General features: G+C 41.5%; 1 protein-coding gene across 2 annotated transcripts in view; it reads left to right on the top strand.

Annotated features, from left to right (window-relative positions):
• ANKFN1 (ankyrin repeat and fibronectin type III domain containing 1) overlaps positions 1 to 21,371 on the top strand; it is a 385,668-nt gene that overhangs the window by 267,003 nt on the left and 97,294 nt on the right. The window lies entirely within an intron of this gene.

Here is a 21,371-nt window from a genome sequence, read left to right as displayed (position 1 = left end):
TGAAAAGAATGTAAACTCCATTGGGTATAAAGAGTGAATGTGTGTGTGTTGTTTAAATCCCTGTCTTTTTCTGAAGTGTTTGTCCCTTTGATCTTTGATCTCTGAGAAGCTGCTTTATTTGTCTTGCTTAATGCTGTTTGCTTCAGCTTCTGTTTTGTCTGTAATCAACAGTGCTTTCTAGTTTTTCATTTGCCTGCTGCCTTTCGGTCTTCCTATTTTCATCCTTTCCATGACGTTTGAGAAACATTTATCTCTTATAAAGAGTATATAGTTAAACTGATTTACTCAAACTGCAAGTCTGTCTCTTTTTATATACACTTTTTATTTTTGTTTTTGTCCAAAGTGATCTAAGAACGGGAATAAAAAACAAATTTGTACCAAAAGGATTATAATAAAAAACAAGTTATGTGCTCTGTTCTTCCCACCCTTCTCTTCAGAGCCACCAGTTTTAATTCCTCTAGTTCTTGCAATTACCTGTCTGCTTTCATTAATATGCTTCTGTGGGCTCTTTCTTGATGCAGCAATTGCAGGTCTTACATATGCATTTATAACTAGAACAGAAAAGAATTTAACTCTCTCATAAAACCACACTGATCGCCAGTTCCTTATTCTCTCCACATAATTATATTTCCATTTTTAGTTAAGTCAACAATGTTTATACTATTGTGAGTGTGGACATTTTTGGTTGTTGTTGTTGTTTTACCTAAAATCTTGACTTTATTCAGATAACTTTAGTTTCCACTTGATGTCTCTCTCTCTTTTTTTAAGATTTTATTTATTTATTTGAGAGAGACAGCAAGAGAAAGAAAGAGTGTGTGAGTGGGAGGAGGGGCAGAGGGAGAAGGAGAGAGAGAATCGCAAGCAGACCTGCGCACTGAGCACGGAGCCCAACATGGGGCTTGATCTCACAGGGCCCCTGAGATCATGACCCAAACCAAAATCAAGAGTTGGATGCTCAACCGACTGAGCTACCCAGGTGCCCCTGATGTCCCTTTTTTGTCCCAGGACCTTATCCAAGACCCCATATGACATTTAGTTATCATATCTCCTTGAGCTCTTCTGGCTGACAATTTCTCAGACTTCCCTTGTTTTGATGACCTTGACAATTCTGAGGAAGACTGTGCAGGTATTTTGTAGAGTGTCCCTCTTTTGGATGTGACTGATATTTTTCTTCATGATTAGACTGGGGATGTGGGTTTGGGGGCAGAAGACCACAGAGGTAAAGTTTTAGGCATTTTCATCCCATCATATCAAGAGTACATGCTCCCAATATGAAGTCATCACTGTTGATGTTGACCTTGTTCACCTGGCTGAGGTGTGTTTGTCTGCTTTCTCCACTGTAAAGTTATGCTTTAAACCCCTTCCATCCTGTATTCTTTGGGAGGAAGTCACTATGTGAGGCCTACACTGAGTGTGTAAGTTTTGGCATTGCAAAGTCAAAGAGTGTACTATGATTGTATTTCCTTACCTACATATTTTCTTCAAATCTCTAATTGCTTCTTTTCTCTTTCCTACCCTACCTGCCATTATCGTATTCAAAATTTGTTTCAAATAATCCTTTTAGAGTAGTACCTATTTTCCCTCCTCAACTACTATCTATTCATGTTCCATTATATAACTCATCGGGTTTGCATTTAGCAAATGTAAATTAAAACCACAATGAAAGGGGCACCTGAGTGGCTCAGTCAGTTAAGCCTCTGACTCTTGGTTTTGACTCAGGTCATGGGATGGAGCCCTGAGTCGGTCTCCTTGCTCAGTGGGGAGTCTGCTTGAGATTCCGTCTCTCCCTCTCCCTCTGCCCCTCCCTGCTCTCTCGTGCATGCTCTCCTCTCTCTCTCTCTCTCTCTCTCTCTCTCTAAAATAAATAAATAAATCTTTAAACACACACACACAATGAAATATTGCTACATGCCTATCAGAGTAGCAAAAAATTTGAAAATCGTGACAATACCAAATGGCAAGGATGTAGAAACATTGGATTGCTCATACTTTGCTGGTGGGAATGTAAAATGATGCAGGCACTCTGAAAAACAGTTCAGCAATCTCTTTAAAAAAGAAACATGCAAGGTACCATACATCCTACCAACTGGTAGGCATTTACCCCAGAAAAATGAAAACTCATGTTCATATAAAAACCTGTTCACAACTGTTTATAGAAGCTTTATCTGTAATAACCAAAACCTGGAGACAAGTCATGTGACCTCCAGTTTGGTGAACTGCTAAAGCAGCAGTGGCACATTCACACCACAGAACAGTACTCAGCAGTGAAAGGGATACGTTGTCAGTACACACAACAGCCTGGATGAATCTCTTACAAATGATGCTGCGTGGAAACGCCAGTCCATAATACATAGCACATTGTTCCATTTATATAACTCTTGAAATAACAAAATTATAGAAATCGAGAACAGATTAGTGGCTGCTAGGGATTAAGGAGGAAATGAGGAGGAAAATGGATATATATGGCTCCCTTTTTTTGTTTTCTAGCTAATGGATATATTTTTAAACACTGTATACCTTGTTTTCCTTTTAAAGGATTTGGAGAGAAAAATGGTAGGCAGGCACGTGTGTCAGTTTGGCGCCTTGATTCAATCTCCAGGTCACTTCTCCCTCTTATGCAGCCTCAGTGCTCAGTAAACAGGACCTGATACTATTATTACCCTAAGCCAACATACTTATGAAAGCATTTCAGCTTTTTCAAAAAATAATATAAGTTACCTAGGGACAAATATGAAACCGGATTTTTATATCAGCTGGTGAAGGATTATTCCTCACAGTGATTTCTTCTTCTTCCTGTTATATTTGGAAAATCACAGATCCATAGAGTAATTGGAGTTTTTAGAATATGTGAGTTTTTCCCTAAGGTATGAGTTCCTTGAAGGCAGAAATCTTGGTCTTTTTTTCCCCTCACCTCCTACATTGCAGTAGCATTGACCACCTTTCTGTTCTAAAAGCGTTTACCTCACCACGGGACCTTTGCACATGACGATGCCTCTGCCTAGAACACTGCCCCTCCCATCCCCTGACCTCGTATCATTGATTGTTAAGGTCTCTATTAAAAGTCATTTCTTCAGAGAAGTATTTCTAAGTATTTAATATAAATCATGCCTAATAAGTTCTACCATGCCTTTCCAAATAATGTTCACAAATTACAAACATCTATTTTCATGGTATATTTTTAAGTTTAAATATATTTCTTTATTATATAACTTTTAGAGTCTCTAAAGTTTATTATATAACTTTTTAGAGTTTCTAATATATCTAGTAAATTATTTTCCAAATTTCATTTGACTGTCATTGGCTGTTTCATGGGAATAATGTTTCATGAAACCAGGAGCATATTTAGAGCATATTTAGAACCCTCAAATGAAGCTGACCATTAGAATCATCTTAGGCTCCATGCCAGGGCCCCTTCCAAGATGAATCAAATCTTGAGTCTTCGCAGGATAGGGACCTAAGCATAGATATTTTTCAAGAGCTGCTAGGTCATTCTAATGTGTGGCTAGACTGTGAATGTGTGGTCATGTTGTTAATATGGGTCCCTCCCATCAGTCTGTAAACCTTATGTGAACAGGGATGTTTTGTTCATCTCTGTATTCCCAGAACTTGGCACAGGGCTTAACATGTGTGTGTATATGTATATATATGTAAATATATATGTATATATATAAATAACACATATATATGGCATATATATAGCTAAGTATGCAGTGAATTCATTGTGAGTCACAATGAACATGATAAACACAGTCCACCTATTTATGGGGCTTAGAGGTTAGTGGGGAAAAGAAGTCTCACCAACGTAAGAATTCACTTCATAGTAAAAAGAGAATAAGGCCCAAGGTGTTGAGGCTGGAGTTTTTAACTGACTTTGTCCAACACTGTCTTTTACTGAGCCTCGCTTCTCATCCCTTTCCTTTATAAGTCATCCACAGTTCTCTTCTTGGATGCACCCTGAACCCCCACCTTCAGTCTCATCCTTCTGTACCCTGCTGGCTCCCCCAGGCTCGCTGTCTTCAACACACTTGCCACTGGAAAGTTTCTGCAAAGGTGATCACATCAGTACTGAGTAGAGTGGCTTATTTCTCCTCCTCCCCCTCACATACCCCTCCGGAACTTTGGAGCCACGAAGCCTCTTGGCGGAGAGAGAGGCCCACCAGGCAGCTCTTTATTGCCATGCAACTGTGAGATTCCTCCCCACACCTCCTCCTGGGGAAAGTCAGCCTGCCAATCGAGATTTAACAGCGGAGCCGTGCACGGTGATCTGCCAAACCCCCCAGCCCCCCCAACCAGCCCCATCACCACCTCACACCGCCATCCCCACCCCCGGACTGAACAAACTGTATCACTTACCCCCTGGGAGCCTGGCAGTTGCTGAGCCCAGACGCCACAGGGGCTGGTGAGTTTCCAGTGGCCACAGAGGCAGGTCTCCACTCAAGGCCCAGCTCTGTCCACGACTGCCCAACAGGGCATACAGCTGGCACGGCAGGGGATGAGCCACTTCCGGGCCACCTTCTCCCCTTGGACATTTTCCTCTTGATTCCTTTTTGGCCAGGTCCCTTTGCAGCATTATAGTTTGTCAATAGCCCGCGACTGCTTTCTAGAATTTCTCTTCAGGAGAAAGTGTGTTTTTCTAAGAAATAGGTGTTCTAGCCTGAAGCCTAATTTCATGTGAGGGCTCAAAAATGAAACAAAAATAATCACCCTCAAGTCTGGAAGCTGAGGGGCCTCTCTACTCCGTGAGGAGTGCTTCCTTTTGGGAGGTGGAAGGCAGGGGTGGTCCTTTGTGCTTCTTAAATAAAATTTTCCCAATTATAAAAATAATGTATGCTCCTTGTATCAGCCAGCGTCCCAGCAGAAACAGAAGCATACTCAGCTTGAATTCTGAAGAAATTTTAATGAAGGGATTATTTACAGAGAGGTGAGGAGGGTTCATGAATGGACAAGGGCAAGGCACCCAGGACTAGCTACAATGGGGAGTTCTTATCACCCCTCCACTTGAAGGGAGAGGGGTAAAAGCTGGGGTGGGGGCATGTCAGCAATTGCTGTGTGAAAGGACACACCCATCGCCAGACCCAGGCACTGGCTGAACCCAACTAAAGCCTGAGGGCAAGGGGCCCTGGCTGATGCAGTCCATAGGGATCAACCTCCTGGAGACACAGAGTAGGTCAGTAAAGGTCAAAGTTTTTCCTGGTGAAAAGAGGGTGGGGAACAAATGGAAAGACCAGTATAAGAATTATAGAATATTGCAAATAACAGAAATTATAAATGAAGAGACAAATCACTCACCCTCAATCCTATAACCCAAAGAAATCTAGTCTTGGAAGGAACTTTTGATATTTTTTGACCCCATAATAAGTTGAGACCATATATTGAACAATAATGGTGAACAGCTGTCAAGCCCATACTGCATGCCAGGTGTTGGGTCAAGGCTTTACAAGCATTGCTTCTTCTAAACCTCACACAGCCCTACAGAAGAGGTACAATTTATCCTCTTGTCATGACCGAGGAACCTAGGGCAAACAGAGAACTTGCTGAGGTCCTACAGCCATGCAAAAGTCCAGTTTAACTGTCATCATCCCAGAGCCCCTACTTTAGTGACCCCGCGGTACTGCCTTCTTTCTACTTCACATCCCCATGTTCTTTTTTTTTTTTTTTTTTTTTTTTTTTTTTTTTTTTTTTANAGATTTTATTGATTTATTTGACAGAGATAGAGACAGTCAGTGAGAGAGGGAACACAAGCAGGGGGAGTGGGAGAGGAAGAAGCAGGCTCTCAGCAGAGGAGCCTGACGTGGGGCTCGATCCCGGAACGCCGGGATCACGCCCTGAGCCGAAGGCAGACGCTTAACCGCTGTGCCACCCAGGCGCCCCCACATCCCCATGTTCTGACCTTTGCTTTGAAGCTTTGCATTCATTGCATGAAATACATCAGTATGCATTTTACTCTTTTTTGATCATTGGCTGTTCCAGTTGCTCCCAGTTGTTTCACTGTTACAAATGCTGCTGCCATGAACATCTCTGTATTTAAAGCATTTCCTGCATTCTGGAATGTTTTTTTTAAAGGAGAGTTCTACTCAGTTTTCCCCCATTTTAAAACCAGTCTTGACTATTCTATCATTTTAAGTGACATAGCTGTAAATAGCTAAATGTGGATATGGAAAATAATATTAAAATTCTCCAATTCTGTCACTCCACTCATCCCCCCCAAAAAGAAAAAGAAAATAAGTGAGGGGAAGCATAATAAGTCAAGGAGTCAGGGAACCCTAAATGGCATTCAAGCAAGCTGAAGACCCATCACCCCTACCTAATCCCACTGCCCTGATTGTTAAATGCGGATACATCCATGCACCATGAGCATGTAACATGCAGGAAGTACTGCATACATAATAACCAAATCCAGATACATGGGGTTGTATCTCTTCTAATCAACCACTTTTTTTTTTCATGGACCAATCTAAGTTATTTATTTAAGCCATCTCTTGCCTTAAGCAAAGGAATGGAAGATCGGTATACTGGTCATCTTTTGATACAAGTAAGGATGAGCTTAAGGTCCCATATTCTCTTCTGGTCCATGTGTAGAATCATGGGCCAAACCAGTGCTGTGGTCCCCACTGGGTAGTGATCCGGATTCTCTTTATTTATCTTCGTAGCCAGTTGGAAGTGGATTCACGTGAGAGTTATGAAACAGTATAATTACCACCTCCCCAAGAAAAGGGCTTGGACCTAATGCGGAGAGGGAGGTGGGCAACGAACTCGGGTCTTTTGTACTCTCTCTGATAGACTTCAGAAGACGTTCAGCACGCTCACTCCCAAACCAGGGAGCACTGCAAAGTGGGTGAGGGCCTCCCACAGGAGAGCTTAGCCCTCCCTGCCATGGGCGCCACCATTCCCAACCCGGACCGACCACTTCTACTTCTGACGCGGTGTGTGCTAAGGATGGCACCGGTGGGTAGAAACAATCTATCAAGAGAACTTAGGTCAAACTGTTCACCGCCAAAGAAAAGTTACCTATTGACAAAGAAAGAATTTAGGCTATCCTGCAAAGTACTCTGAATTCTAAACACATGCACTCAGTTTAGGACAGTCCAGCTCATTCTTCAGTACAATAACTGATGAACCACTCAAGGAAAATAGGATGATCTATTTTCTAGAAAATACCTAGATTCATTGGCAAGTGTTTGTCAAAATTTTGATTTGTCTGTTCTATACAGGGTGCTGATTATGGGGTGGTATAAACTAAGTCAAAGTGCCACAATCTCCCGGGAGCCTTTGACTTGTGAAGAGTCGTATCACTGGGAACTCTGGTAGCAGAGCACGGGTCTGCACTGAGGGCATTTATACAGTGGAAGGAGCCCTAGAAAGAAAGTCAGGAGGTCGCTGTCCTCTGGCTCTGCTCTAACTAGCTAGGTGACCTTTTTGGGTAAGTCACATCTCTTCTGTGAATTTCAGTTCTGTCCTCTGAAGAAATGAGGGAATAGGACAGGATCAGTGGTTTTCACACTGATCCATGGAATCTTAGGTCTTAGAGATGCTGCAGGGACCACACAGCAGACTGGAGTTGGGGGTGGGGAGAGCAGTGGGAGGTTTCCCAGACTCTGAAGTCTAAATAATTAGGTCTTCCTGTTGTATTCTTTCAGAGCACCATATAAGTTTCCCTTATAGTCTTTTTCCCAGTTTGTAATTACGTCTTTATCCATATAATATTTGCTTGATATCTGTTTCTCTTCTAGACTATTATTCTCCATGAAGGCAGGTACTGTGCCTATTTGGTTCACCATTATAAACCCAATGTCTAGCAAGTGCCTGGCACAGTTATATATATATATATATATATTTCTTAAGATGATGCTATCATTATTATTATTAGCTCACCAGAAAGGTCATGATTCTAACACATTATAAAGCCAAAATAACTCAGCAGTGCCATACTGGTACATGATAAGCTAGTGGATTAGAAGGGAAGCTTCTACCATAGGTAGTAGCTCTAAAATGCAGGAATTTAATATAAGATAAAATTAATATCACACATAAGTAGGGGAAAGATGTAAAATTCAATAAGACTACTGGACAGAAAAAGAAAATGTAATTGGATTCATGTCTCATGGTTTACCGCAGCCTAAATTACAAATGTATCAGAGATTTCAATGTAAAAACAAAATGAAAAGATAAAAGTTCTGAAAAAAACTGGAAGAAATCCTTTAAAACTAGAGTGGGAAAGGCCTTCATTATGATTCAAGATTTAGAGTAAATTCAACCTCATCTGAAAAAACTGTCTTCTGCAGAAACAACTATAAGCAACATTAAAAAAAAGGACACCATTTTATACAATAGGCATAGACTCATTTTCTAATATATAAACAGCTTTCAAAATCTATAAGAAAAAAATGAGGGAAGGATAGTTCATAGAGAAAGAAACACAGATGGTTCCTAAGCATATAAAAAGAAGTTCAAATTCTCCCATTATAAAAGAAATGCAATTTAAAACGAAACTGAGGTATCAATTTTCACCTTTCAGAAGGGCAAAAATTTAAAAGTTTTAAGACATGCTCTGTAGATTAGAGTTGAGGAAACTCACTTTCATAGAATGCTGATGGAAGAATACATTTTTAGGACCCTTATGGAGAGCAGTTTGGCAATATCTATCAAAATCACAAATGCAAATAACCTTTGACCCAGCCATCCTTATTAGGAGTATTTATCCTACAGATATACTTAGGGATTTATAAAATGAAATATGCACAAGGTTATTCATATCAGCAATGTTTGTAAGAGTAAACTGTACCATATACAGTTTATAAGAGTAAAATACAGAAAATCTATCAATAGAGGACTGATTAAATAAATTGTCACACACATCCATATACAGAAGCTATAGGACAGAATGTGGAATCTCATTATGTATTTATATATGGAAAGATCTCCAAGATAAATTAAGTTAAAAAAAAATTGGAAGAGTACATGATTCCTGTTATATAAAATGGTGGTGGGGGGTCTATATTCATTTTTGGTTGTGTGTGAATAAAGAAACCTGGAAAGATACATAAAACACCAAGAACAGTGGATGCCTGTGGGGGGAGGGCAAATCTGGGAACTGGGAAGATGGCAGAGAGGGCTGAGGGAGACTTATCGCTGTATCACCGATTATACCTTTTGATTTTGAACCACATGGATCTATTCAAAACATTAAATTTAATAAAAGGACCAAAAGAAAAATAATAAATTTCATGGCATACAGATGGAAATAGTGGGTCAAGAGAAGAACAAGCAAAGGCAAGAGACCTGTCAGACAGAAGAGGCCTAGGAAGGGATTTACAGAAATAGACCACCTTGAGAGACATTCTGTATCCCATGCGTGGGGGAAGAAAAGCTCAAAAGTACACCTCAGAGAGAAAGAGAACAAAATTCTTCTGTCAAGGTCCACAGTGTTTTTCCTGTATTGACAAATAGGAGAGAATAATGCAGTAAGCCAAAGTGGGAGAATTATTTCAGATCTTTCAGGAAGCCAGAAAAAAATATCTTTTGCCATCATTTCTGTGACCATAGCGGGTGAATTTCATGCAGCAGGCTCCCAAATTCTATGAAATAACCAATTTCTCCAAAGGAGACTTTTGTAGTGCCTATTTAAGCTATCAGGAAAGTGAGGAGTCTTATATGACAAGAGTGTTTACATATTTAATTTTTGTGTAACATGAGAGCCAGAAAAGCTCTCTCTTTAAGATGGGGAATATGTGACACATGCAGTTAATTTCCACATTAAATTATTGAATGAAAACTACACACATTATCCATCGCGACTCCAGGATTAGGTCAGGTCAAATTTTATTGCTTTTGGCCAAGGGCTTTTGTAAGACTTACAAGGCTAAGAGCAGGTACAGTGTGACCTTTGGTATAAGTTTAGAGTTAGAAAGAGGTTTTGACTGAGAAAATACTTAGCATTTCAGAGGTAAGTTCATGAAAGTCATCATGAGACTAGCATCCGCATGTTGATTTAACTAGAACTTTATAAGATCACTTTAGCTCTGGTTTCTGAAACTGCCAATGTTCATGTATCCGCCTGACAATAAATAACCAACCTTTTCTAGATTGATCTGTAATGGATGCTAATTTTAATGACCCCCAAGAAGTTTCTGGCATAAGACCAAATAAACATGGCAAGGGCAAAAAGGGGGAGGAAATGTGGATGATTCCCTGGCTCAGGGGTTCCAAAAATAAACATTTGATGGGTTAAAAGTGTCTAATAGTATCTGCCTTCACACCTGGTCATGGGCATGAAATCTGGAACGGGTTTAATTATTCTGTTAGGGTAAAGAGAATTTGAATCTGATAAAAAGCAGTCTACCAAACACGGCATTTTGAACAAAGTGCTGTTCTTCTTTATGTGAGAAATGCAGAAGTGGTAGCAGAGTAACAGGCGGAAATATCTACTGAGCTCTTCCTATGGCCAAGCTAGTGTATGTGTTGTATGCATTATCTCATTTAATGCTCTCAACAGTCTTCTTCGACAGGCTCTATCTGCTTCATTGTGTAGATGAGGAAAATTAGAAAGTTGCCCAAGCTCGTAAGTGAGGAAGCCAGGATACCTATTCCTCCAAAAGGCACACCCATAACATTATACTAAACTTCCATTTATATTAAAACATATTCAGGCTTTTATTGTTCTGTAGGCACGGGTCAGAGCTTACTTATGATCGATAGATGGTGGCTTCTAAACCATAGACTCGAATTAAGGGGAATCCAGTCTCTCCCAGCTCAGAACTGCTGAAGTATCAGAGGATAAATGTAGGGATAGGAAATAATGTATAATGCTTTTACAAAGAATTATTGGCTACAGTAACCGTAGACCATTTTGACTCCCTGTGCCTGTATCAGACATAATTTAGGCTGGAATAATCCCAGAGCCAGAGTTCGGCAAAACGTCCAGATGCTTTCCTCACTGATTGTGGTGACAGCTGCTATTTTCAATATGAACTTTCTAGAAGAGCATTTTACTAAGAGTGAATAGCTACATATTTAAATTCCATATATTGGTTGGCCCATCACAACATTGTGGGTATCTTTCTGAAAATTATCGTAGGCGTTTTTATAAGAGTTTTATCTCCCTAAGCACATATGTTTGTTAACTATATTCCCTCCATTTCTTTTCTTTGAGACATCTGGTTAAGCCTGGGTTCCTATTATGCATTAGCAGAGCTGTAAGTTGCTAGTGGATTAGGATAAAGGCACCTGTGAAAATGATGGGAGCTTTTATGTGGACCCCTCAGGAATACTCTCTCATATTACCCTAGTGGTGGAGGAAGACAGCAATCAGATTCTTTATCTCCAAAACGACATTCAACTCACAGATCTTGTGAAAAAGCAACAGAAGAGAGGATCAGAGATACCAAGGCTAGACTACTGGATTAGCTAAAGCTTTCATTTTTGTTACCTACTTCAAAAATATGCCAGGTAAAAAATAGAGAACGAAATTTTGAGGAAGTTTATGGCATCGGCATCCTTCCTGTTTACAAAGGTAAGCAGCCCCTGAGCCATCAGCACAGTGGATTCTGTGGAGATGGTTAAATTGATACAAAAACAGAAGTTTCTCCTCCCCTTTCAGACTGGGTTTGACCACAGGAATGAAAAATGACTAATAGCTGGGGGATGGGAGGAAGTCATGAGATCATGCTGCTTAGAAACACAAAAAGGTAAATGCTGTTAAGATTTTTTTTAAGTCCATATCTTAGAATTTGTGTCTCTATCCTATGAGATTCTAAGGAAAGAGCTGGATTGCAATAATCTTAAAATCTCAATCAGAGACAACTATAATTTATAAGACAGAGGAGACAGAACTTTCCCTATTCTTCCTGCTAAATACAGCTAAAAACACTGGACTGATTTTTCAGAGGAGCCAGCTCAAACAGACATTTTAAAAGACAGCCTGGGTCTCATAAAATATGAAAATGTCCAGCTTTCGATTGAAAATCATTCATAAGAGCAAGAACCAGGATGGTCTCAAACTGGGTGAAAGAAGACAATCAACAGAGGCCGACAACGAAACAGAGATGTTAGAATTTCCTGACACAGTCTATAGCCATGATAAAAAATGTTTCAACAGGCAATTACATACACACTTGGAACACACGAAGAAATAAAATGCCTAAGCAAAGTAACAAAGTCGTAGCAAGGAAATGGAAAGTATAAAGAAAAACTAAATGCAAACGTTACAACCAAAAAAGGCAAGCGCTGAAACACCAAGTCTCCGTGAATATGCCCAACAGCGGCACAGAGGGGAAGGTGGGAGAAAATCGGGGAGCGGGAAGACAGAACAACAGAAATTACACAGTGTAAAACACAGAGCAAAAGCAGACTGAAAAAAAAAATAGATGGAGCATTAAGGACCAGAGGGATGATAACAAAAGATCTAACATTCCTGTCATAGGAGTCATAGGAAGAGAGGAGGAAAAGGGGAGTGCTGGAAAAGTACTTAAAGAAATGATGGCTGAAAACTGCCCGATTTTGGCAAATGACAGAAACCTACAGATTCCAATAGCTGAGCAAACCCCAAACAGGATCAATCAAAAGAAATCCACACCAAGACACAAAACAGTCAAATTTCTAAAAGCTAAAGATGAAGAAAAAAAAATCTGGAACGCAACAAGAGAAAAACAACACCTGACCCACAGGAGAAAAACAATTCAAATGATAGCGGATTTCTCATCAGAAACCGCGGAGTTCAGCCAGAAGAGGAACACTGTTTTCCAAGCACTGAAAGAAGAAACTTGTCAGCCCAGAATGCTATGCTCTGCAAACGAACCTCTCAAAGTGCGAGTGACATCTTTTTGTAGACATAGACAAGGCTTTTTTAAGTGTATACTGAAAGGCAGAGGAACTAAAATAGCTACAGTGATTCTAGAAAAGCAGCATACGGTGGGGAGGGACTGGTATGCCCAATCCCAAGACTTTACTGCAGAGCTGCGGTCATCAAGGCTGTGTAGCATTAGTGAAAGGAAGAGACCCCAGAATTTGAGCCACACAAATACGCCCAACTGATTTTTGACAAAAGCAATCCAGTTGCCAACAGATAACCCTTTCAACAAATGGTGTTGCAGCAAGCGGATATCTAGAGGCAAAACCAAACCAAACCAAACCTTTACCTGAAGTTTCAAACCTTGCATCAGTGGTTTGATACAAAGTAGATCATGGACTTAAATGTGGAAGGGAAAAGAAAAAATTTTTTTAAAAATTTAAATTTGTTAGTATTAGTGGTAACTAGCAAGTTTTTCATTTTATTTTTGTCTCCGTTAGTGTTATGTTCCTTATTTTAAAAACAAATATCTTCTTTAAGTTTATGCAAAAAGACCATAAATGGGATGATTTCCATAAGTAATGACTATAAAACTACTCTGGGAATGCCAAAAATTTTAGAGGTTTCCATGGGAAGAAGAATTCATTTTTTAAAATATTTTCTTAATTCCAGTATAGTTAACATACAGTGTTATATTCGTTGCAGGCGTACAATATAGTGATTCAGTGCTTCCATACATCACCTGGTGCTCGTCAGAACGGTGCCCTCCTTCATCCCCATCTCCTGTCTCCCCCATTCCCCCACCCACCTCCCCTCGCAGCCATCAGTGTGTTCTCTATAGTTGAGTCTGTTTCTTGGTTTGTCTGTCTTTTTTCTTTTGCTCATTTGTTTTGTTTAGAATTCATTTATATACTTAAAAGCTTTTTCCTCATGGCATCTGAATAAATCCTGATCACTAACTGTTCCATGAGGAGGGGAGCCTTACACAAGTTCATCAGCATCTCTTTAAATGAAACTCACATAAGCCTCCATGACCCCTGTTCCTCCTCCTTAAGCCAAGTTGTCCCCAGGTAACGAAATCATGACATTAACACTGTTATTGTGCCTATTTTTTCCTAAAACCTGNAGAGGAAGAAGCAGGCTCATAGCAGAGGAGCCTGATGTGGGGCTCGATCCCATAACGCCGGGATCACGCCCTGAGCCGAAGGCAGACGCTCAACCGCTGTGCCACCCAGGCGCCCCTAAAACCTGAGTTTTATAATAAGGAAGAACAGTTACTATTTTTGAAACACAAGCAATCGCAATTCCTTTCCTCATCAATTTGAATTTTTTTCCACATTCCTCTACTTGTTAGCTGCGTGAATTTGAGCAAGTACTTAACCCCTCTGGCCTCAGTTTCTTCCTAAAATAGGAAGGCAGTGTTTCTGCTGTTTTCAGAGTCATAAAATGGAGCCACAGTTACTTAAATAATATATAATTTAAAAATAAGAACGGACAGTACATTAAGCAAGAGAAAAGCCAGGCCAGTTTTGAGAGTTGAAGCCCCAAATGACAGACTTTCCATCTTCTTTGCCCTGAGAATAACATCATCTTGTTATTCCTGGGAACCTACTAGAATTCTCCAAAGTCTATATTCTTCTCTTTCTCCAAGGAGTTAGATCTTAACATGGTTTTCTCCATGCAGGAGGAAGAGCACTGCTGGAGGCTTCATCTTCCCTACTGCCTGTCTCTGTGAATCAGTCTGTTCTGTTCACTTTGTTAGTCGGGAAGAGGGACTCTAATTTCTTTCAAATTCTGTTTGAGTTGTTTTCACTTGGATAGCTCTAGCTACATAACAGAAATAGTGTGCCAAAACTTCCCCAGAATTTCCAAGTCAATTTATTTGGTCATTATTAAATGGTTTCTAGCGGTATCCTTTTAAACCTACCTTATTTCCTGGTCATTTTATTCTTCCGTGTTGAAACAGTTCCATCTGTTTGACACTGTGGTGGTAAATTCTCTGGGATTTGATAAGGAATTAATGAAGATAAAGAATGTGTTTGTGTTGATTTGATGGTCTTTGAGATCAGAGGATAAAGGTTTGGTTTTTGAATCTTTTGCTCATGTTGTCTGATTGACTTCTGGAAAACCAAATCCAGTAAAAGTTAAAAAAAATAATTGGGATTTTTAAAAAAATTGTCTTAAGAGATGACCATTTTTTTAAAAGCATTAAGAGTAAAACAGTGATAAAAGATAAAAAGGCATAAAAATGAGAATATATAAAATCAGTTTTAGAAAAGAGTTTTTACTTAAAATGGTGATATGGTGGGATCTAAAAAGCAAGAGCAAAATTGTAAAACACTACGAGCCATATGCCATATGTAATAATAAATAACAGAAGAAGCCCAGGGTTTTAGAATTTAGCCACCAAGGAAAAGCAGCGATCATGTGGCCCAGAACAGAGGAAACTGAGTCCCGGAAAGTTAAATGGACTTGCTCAAGGTCACACAGCCAAGATGAAAATCCGAGATCCCTGCTCCTAGTTCACTGTTATGTCCCCGATAGCATATACTCCCCAAGTAAAGCTCACCAGAGAGAAGCCCAGGCAGGGGCCTTCAGGGGTTAATGTGCCTCACCTGTAATCGGAGCAATCTGCAGAACTATGGTGAGACTGCTGAGTTTGCAGAAGTTGAGAATCCTCAGCAAGAGGAGCTTACTCAGCTCTGATCTCCCCGCGATTAGAGTAACGTGCCGTGCTGAGGGCTCTTAGACCATTGCTACTTCTGCTGGCATTAGAGGTTCGTTCACACCTCAGCCCTCAGATCCCTGCACTCCTACCTGGGGTGGACTGTGGGAAGCAACATGGCAGGTAGGAACCTCAACCTTGACAGCTGGCCAACCCCCAGTCAGTGTATGGGAGTGGCCCCTTGGCCTTCCCTCTCCAGGATGGTGGCCGTGATCTTAAGGAATGTAAATTCAAGAGTCTGATTTTGCTATTTATGTGAATTCTTTCGAGCATGACCAGCTTTACGTGGTGATGACCACATGATCCATACCCCTTAACGTGCAAAGAGTCTTTTCACAAGCTGGTCCCAATCCTTCCTCCCGGTTTCATCTCCCACCACTCGTCCTCCTCCAACCCCTCCAGGGCTGACACCACAGAGCAGCTCACCTTACCTGGGACTCATCATATGTCTCGTGCCTCCATGCCCTTGCACACATCGTTCCCTCTGCACAGCATGCCCTTCCATCTTCCTCCAGTGTCTAGAGGCTGGCTGGCTGAACGAGTGCATGGGAAATGAATGAGGGAGTAAGTGAATATAATATGAGGAGCGCTAGAAAAACCTGCCATCTGAAAGCAGCTCCAGCTCCCATCCAACAACTGAACATTCAGCACCGGTGCTGTGATGATCAGCCATGACGTGTAGAGCAAATAGCTGACCATAGTAGTGGTGATGACCCTGAAGCTGGAGTGGTGAGGCTGGCAAAAAAATGAATAAAATACGTAAAATAAAATTCCTTCTCTTAATGTTACAGGGAACTCAGGGATATTGATATAACATTACTCTCACTCCCTTGCATTTCTTGAGCACAGGAGAGGTGAACTTATGCCCGGGGTGCAGGTAATCATGCCTAACCCTGGCTGCATCGGGGGGCATGCAGCACGTGTGGGAAGACATGCACAGCAAAGGAAACGAGCTTGGGAACTCGCTCTGGAAGAAATAAGTATTCGGTGCTGTCCTCTGACTTCCTCCTTTAACACGAAAGTGCTTTGGGGGAAAAAAATAACTAAAATGCATAAATGAAAATAAAGAATCTCAGGGCATAACCACCACTCAAACTTTGATGCAAAGTAATTTATCATGAGATGTGTCTTCAATTTTTAATCAGAAGTTCAACTTTCCCGTGTGGCAACCGGCTGTAGAGTTTTGATAACGGGAGAATGCAGGGAGGCAATTTTGGGAGGCCGGCGCCGCGGTGCAAGTGAGGAGGCTGATTTAGAGGACTGGGATGGCCCAGGAGGAGCAGGTAGACCCTGTTCTGAGTGAAGGCCAGGAGAGGAGAGAGACCCAGAAAAAGACAGAAAGCCTGAAGGACAACTGTACTATCTCCCAGTCTCCATCCTCTCTTTCATGTGATACGCATTCAAAGAATAGGGCACAGCCCCGAGAAAATGGCACCCAGGCTCTAGAATGCTGGTCCTCAACCACTTTTGTATCATCCTCCCTTTGAAAAGTTCATAGCCACAGTGGCTCTGCCTGCCCAGGAAAAACACAAGTTTAAATTTCAAGGTCTTTGTAAACACTCTGCAGCTAAGCCTTAGGTTTTGCAGAGGTCCGTGAACCCCAGGTGAAGGACCCCAAAGTCAGTCAATATTTGCAGACCCTTCTAAAGTCTGTCAAGTATTTTTCATATCATTCTGTCTTTTAATGACCCAATTAGCCAGGTACTCTCTCATTTTACCCAGGAGAAGACAGGATGCCCTCCTGGTAGGTCAGCGTCTATTCTCTATTTTGTCTCTGTGGAAAATGGCTGGAAGGAGAGTCAAGGACAGGTATCCGTGGTGCCCTGTGGGAAGCAAGCTACAAAGGTATATAGCCTTTTGTAGTACTCGCATTTTTTCCATGTGTGATGCCACTTGTTTTTTTAAAAGAAAGATATCAGATCTGCTACTTTCAAACCTGTATTTTCATCCCTTTAAATGGGTGAAATGATGTGTGCACATAGATAAGTCAAAAGATTTCCAATGTCTTCTGAAAATGAAATCTTTTCTATGCATATTCCTATGTCAGTTATCTCCTAATACCAGTCAAATAATTTATGGATAAATTATACATTTTAAAAGTAAATTTGTGGGACACCTGGGTGGCTCAGTCAGTTAAGCAGCTGACTCTTGGTTTTGGCTCAGGCCATGATCCCCTCTGCCCCACTGGCCCCCGCCCCCACACTCGCTCTCTCTCTAAAAATAAATAAATAAATCTTTTAAAAAATAATAAAATAAAAATGTTGTCGCTGCATGGTGAGACCACATCTTGCAAATATATGGTACTTATATTCCTAACAACTAAATATCTTATTAGGTCTCCTTGGCCTTTTCCTTGCAAATAAGTTTTCAGTAGAATTATTGGGTTGTGCAATTTTATGCCAGATTTTTTGATACAGTAAATACTAAAATAAAAAAAAAACCTTTCACATCTCAATTTTCATTTCCAGGCAGCATTTAGCCTCCTCCCTGACATACACACACATTTTCAACTCCTTCTTCTCCTTGTATGCGACTAAATTTTTTTGGTAACTAAATAATCAGTACCCAACGTCTGCAAATGCTTTTTTTTTAGTTGAAGTATAATTAACATACAGTACAAGACCAGTTTCAGGTGTACAGTATAGTGATTCAACAATTCGATGCATTTCTCAGTGCTCCATCAGGAGAAATGTGCTCTAGATCCCCTTCACCTGCTTCCCCCATCCCCCACCCATCTGCCCTCTGGCCACTCCTAGCTTGTTCTCTGTAGTTAAGAGTCTGGTTTTTTGTTTGTCTCTTTTTTATTTTGTTCATTTTAAAAATCAAAACCCTGAAGCCTGCGGTGCTCATTACGTTTCCATTTTGAGGCTTAATGAAATACAAAATGGTAAGGACACTTATAAAACATGTGAAACTGATGAACACCTTGATGTGAGAACTTAGCATTCAAAACGATCTGAAATAAATTATTGAGTGGGGCCCCTAAGATGCTAGAAACACTCAATTTCAGCCATGACCACCTCCAGTAAGTTTTTTCTAGTTTCCGTTATAAATGGAAGAATCTATTCCACAAAAGGGTCAGCCAAAGCAGTGTAATTATTTTTAGCTTCTTCCTGGATTCTGGCTTTTGCTTGCGTTCACTGCTGAGCTCAGTGGCAGGTCTGGTGTTGCAAAGTGAACTTCAAAGCAGAGCCCTCCACCAGGTTTGCTGCGATGGGAGAGCCCGCGTGCTGGGTCTGGAACTTCAGCTGAATGGGGCCCCAGAGTCCTGGCCCTGTCCTAGCGGGGTGAAAGCAACAGTGGGCTCAGGTGGCACGGCTTTGGGGCTCTGCTGTCAGCACAGCTGCCGTCAGAGGACGTAAGTCAAGCATGTGTCAACACTGTCCAGCAATTCCTCTGAGGAGATTCATCTTGGCGATGAAGCTGAAGTAAGAAAAGAAAGAAAAAGAATCGTGTGGAAAGGTCAATGTTCTCAGGTATGACCGACCTACACAGGAAATCTAAGTTACTGTGCACAATGTCGGTGGTGAATGAGCTGGGCAGACCACCCCAGATATTATAATCCGAAGGCTCTACAGAAAACAGAGAGGTTCAGGGCCATGTGTCGCATGTGCCTACGTGGTATTTATTGGAACTGAAGTCAGAAATTGTACAGCTAGTAATGAATCATCGAACTTTACATTGGAAACCGGGGATGTACTCTATGGTGACTAACATAATAAAAAATCATTAAGAAAAAAAAAAAGAATTGTACAGCTGGGTTGTGATACCTGGACCTACCAGCCATCCAGAAGTCACCAGGACATGTTAAGAATCAGCTCCCTTACTTGAAATATAAGAATGAGAGCTCACCTAGCAGAGCTAGTGAAGTTTAAATGTCTCCCGTGACCCTCCTTACATCAACACTGGTCATCAGATTAAAACATGAATTGATCATGTCATTCTTTTGCTCATGAGCCTTCACTGGCTCTCACGAGATAAAAACTCTCAGCATTACATTCGAGGACTTTCACGTTATCAGCCCATCCGTCAGCCCCCACATGCCGCTTCCCTCTGCTTCAGACCATCCCTCCTTTACCGACCCTCAGTCTCCCTCCCCAGAATGCCCTTCTCCGTGTGGCAAAATCCTACCCAGTCTTTGAAATCCAGGCCAGACGTCACCGTCCCTTGTCCTGTCCCCTTCCCAATTTTGTTGGTCCTCAGAACTTGAACACCACCTTGCTCACCTGCCTGTAATGGGGAGCATCGAGTCCTACTATAATCGCCTGGGTCTTTATCCATCTGCCTGCTGGTGAGTCCCGATGCAAGGAAGAGGTCTTATTCATGTTTACATCCCATCACCCAGCATGTTCCTTCCGGCCTGAAAGATGCAGAGAAGTGTTGGCTGCTGGGTGGAAAGTGTCACTGAAGGGCAGTATCACCACTAACGAAGGGGAAGCACCTGAGCTCCCAAACTGCGCTTGAAAGGAAAGAGGATCAAAACCCTTCCGCATCGAAATGCTGCGTGTTTTTCCAGGGCCCTGCAGGGAAGTGGGTGGGTGCACTGAGGGTGAGCCCCTTGGGGTGCCCAAGGCAGCACGCCCTACCCCTCACTGTGGAGCTGTACCTTCATCTGATAGCTGACTGAACATTCAGAAGGATCACCTGACAGACTTTCTCAAAATCAAAACTTACAAACCTGGGCACCTCTACGATTCCTTCTTGGCAGCGACTGTTCTCACTGTGCAGCACCTGCAGAAGTGTCACTTAACTGTGAGGAAAGAGGCACTGGAACTGACGCCCGCACAGACCTGTGTTCAGATTTGCCCCTCCCATCCGTTGCCAGTGTGTGGCCCTGGATAGCACACTCAGTCTCACAGAGCCTGTGATCTCACCTCTGAACCGAGAAAAACGCAGAACAAGGAGAATCAAATGAGAAAAATGTGAAGGAAAGTATCACAAACTGAAAATGCTATGAAACTCTAAGATGTTCTTCCTATGACGAGAAGTAGACAAGTACCAGCCACAGTCTGACTTTCGTGTGTTCCTTCTTCCCCCTTTTCTCCCACCTGGATTCCTCACAGAGGAAACACAGTGTGAAGGAACATCTCACTGGGCTTGAGTCTGCTTTTGCAGAAAGGAGCGTTGGCTCCAGTCCCTAATGAGGCTGATGGAATGGACCGCTTTTGTGGGGGAAAGAAGAGTGTCAGCAGCCCCTGCGGTAATCGCATTTCTTTGATCTCTTGCTACCCAGTGTTGCTTTGAAAGTTATTTAAGTTTGAAAGCCTCCCCACAAAAAACTGTCAAAGGGGATTCCAGCTCACGTCAAATCCAACCAAGTCTGTTTTGCGTGCATAAAACTGAGATGGTGACAGCTTCATCAATATGAAATGAGCAATGAGAGGTCAATGTTTTTTTTTACTGCTTGCAGTGGAGCGCTGAGTAAAGCTGAGACCAGTTACATACACCTGTCGGGGGAGCATGGTTTTTGCTATGACCATGGTATTTGATTTGGAAATTTTAAAATATACAGTGTTGTTAATAGCTCTTAGTTAAAAAGAAAAAAGTAGTTGAAGTCCAGCATTCACGATTTCCTATAAGAGCTGGAGATGCCAAGTCTTTGGGTTTACATAAACATTTAGCTCACAGATGCCTCAATGAATGGGAAAAGCTGTCTCTTGGTGGACAACCGGAAGTCAAGCAGTTTCTTCCTCTTCACAGACTGAAGATAGGGCCAACCCTGAGCTGGTATTCCATCTCCCNCCCCCCCCCCCCCCCCCGGGGAAGAGTGATCTTTCTAAAATGCTTTCTATCAATCAATATCTCCAAAATGCCTTCAAGATATGTTAGGATGATGAGCTCTTGCCCCTCTGTCAAATCTCT

Source organism: Ailuropoda melanoleuca, chromosome 13 (genome assembly GCF_002007445.2).
Source record: "Ailuropoda melanoleuca isolate Jingjing chromosome 13, ASM200744v2, whole genome shotgun sequence".
Classification (NCBI taxonomy): Eukaryota; Metazoa; Chordata; class Mammalia; order Carnivora; family Ursidae; genus Ailuropoda; species Ailuropoda melanoleuca.
Note: the sequence above shows the minus strand (reverse complement) of the source record. Positions and strands in the feature narration are given on the sequence as shown.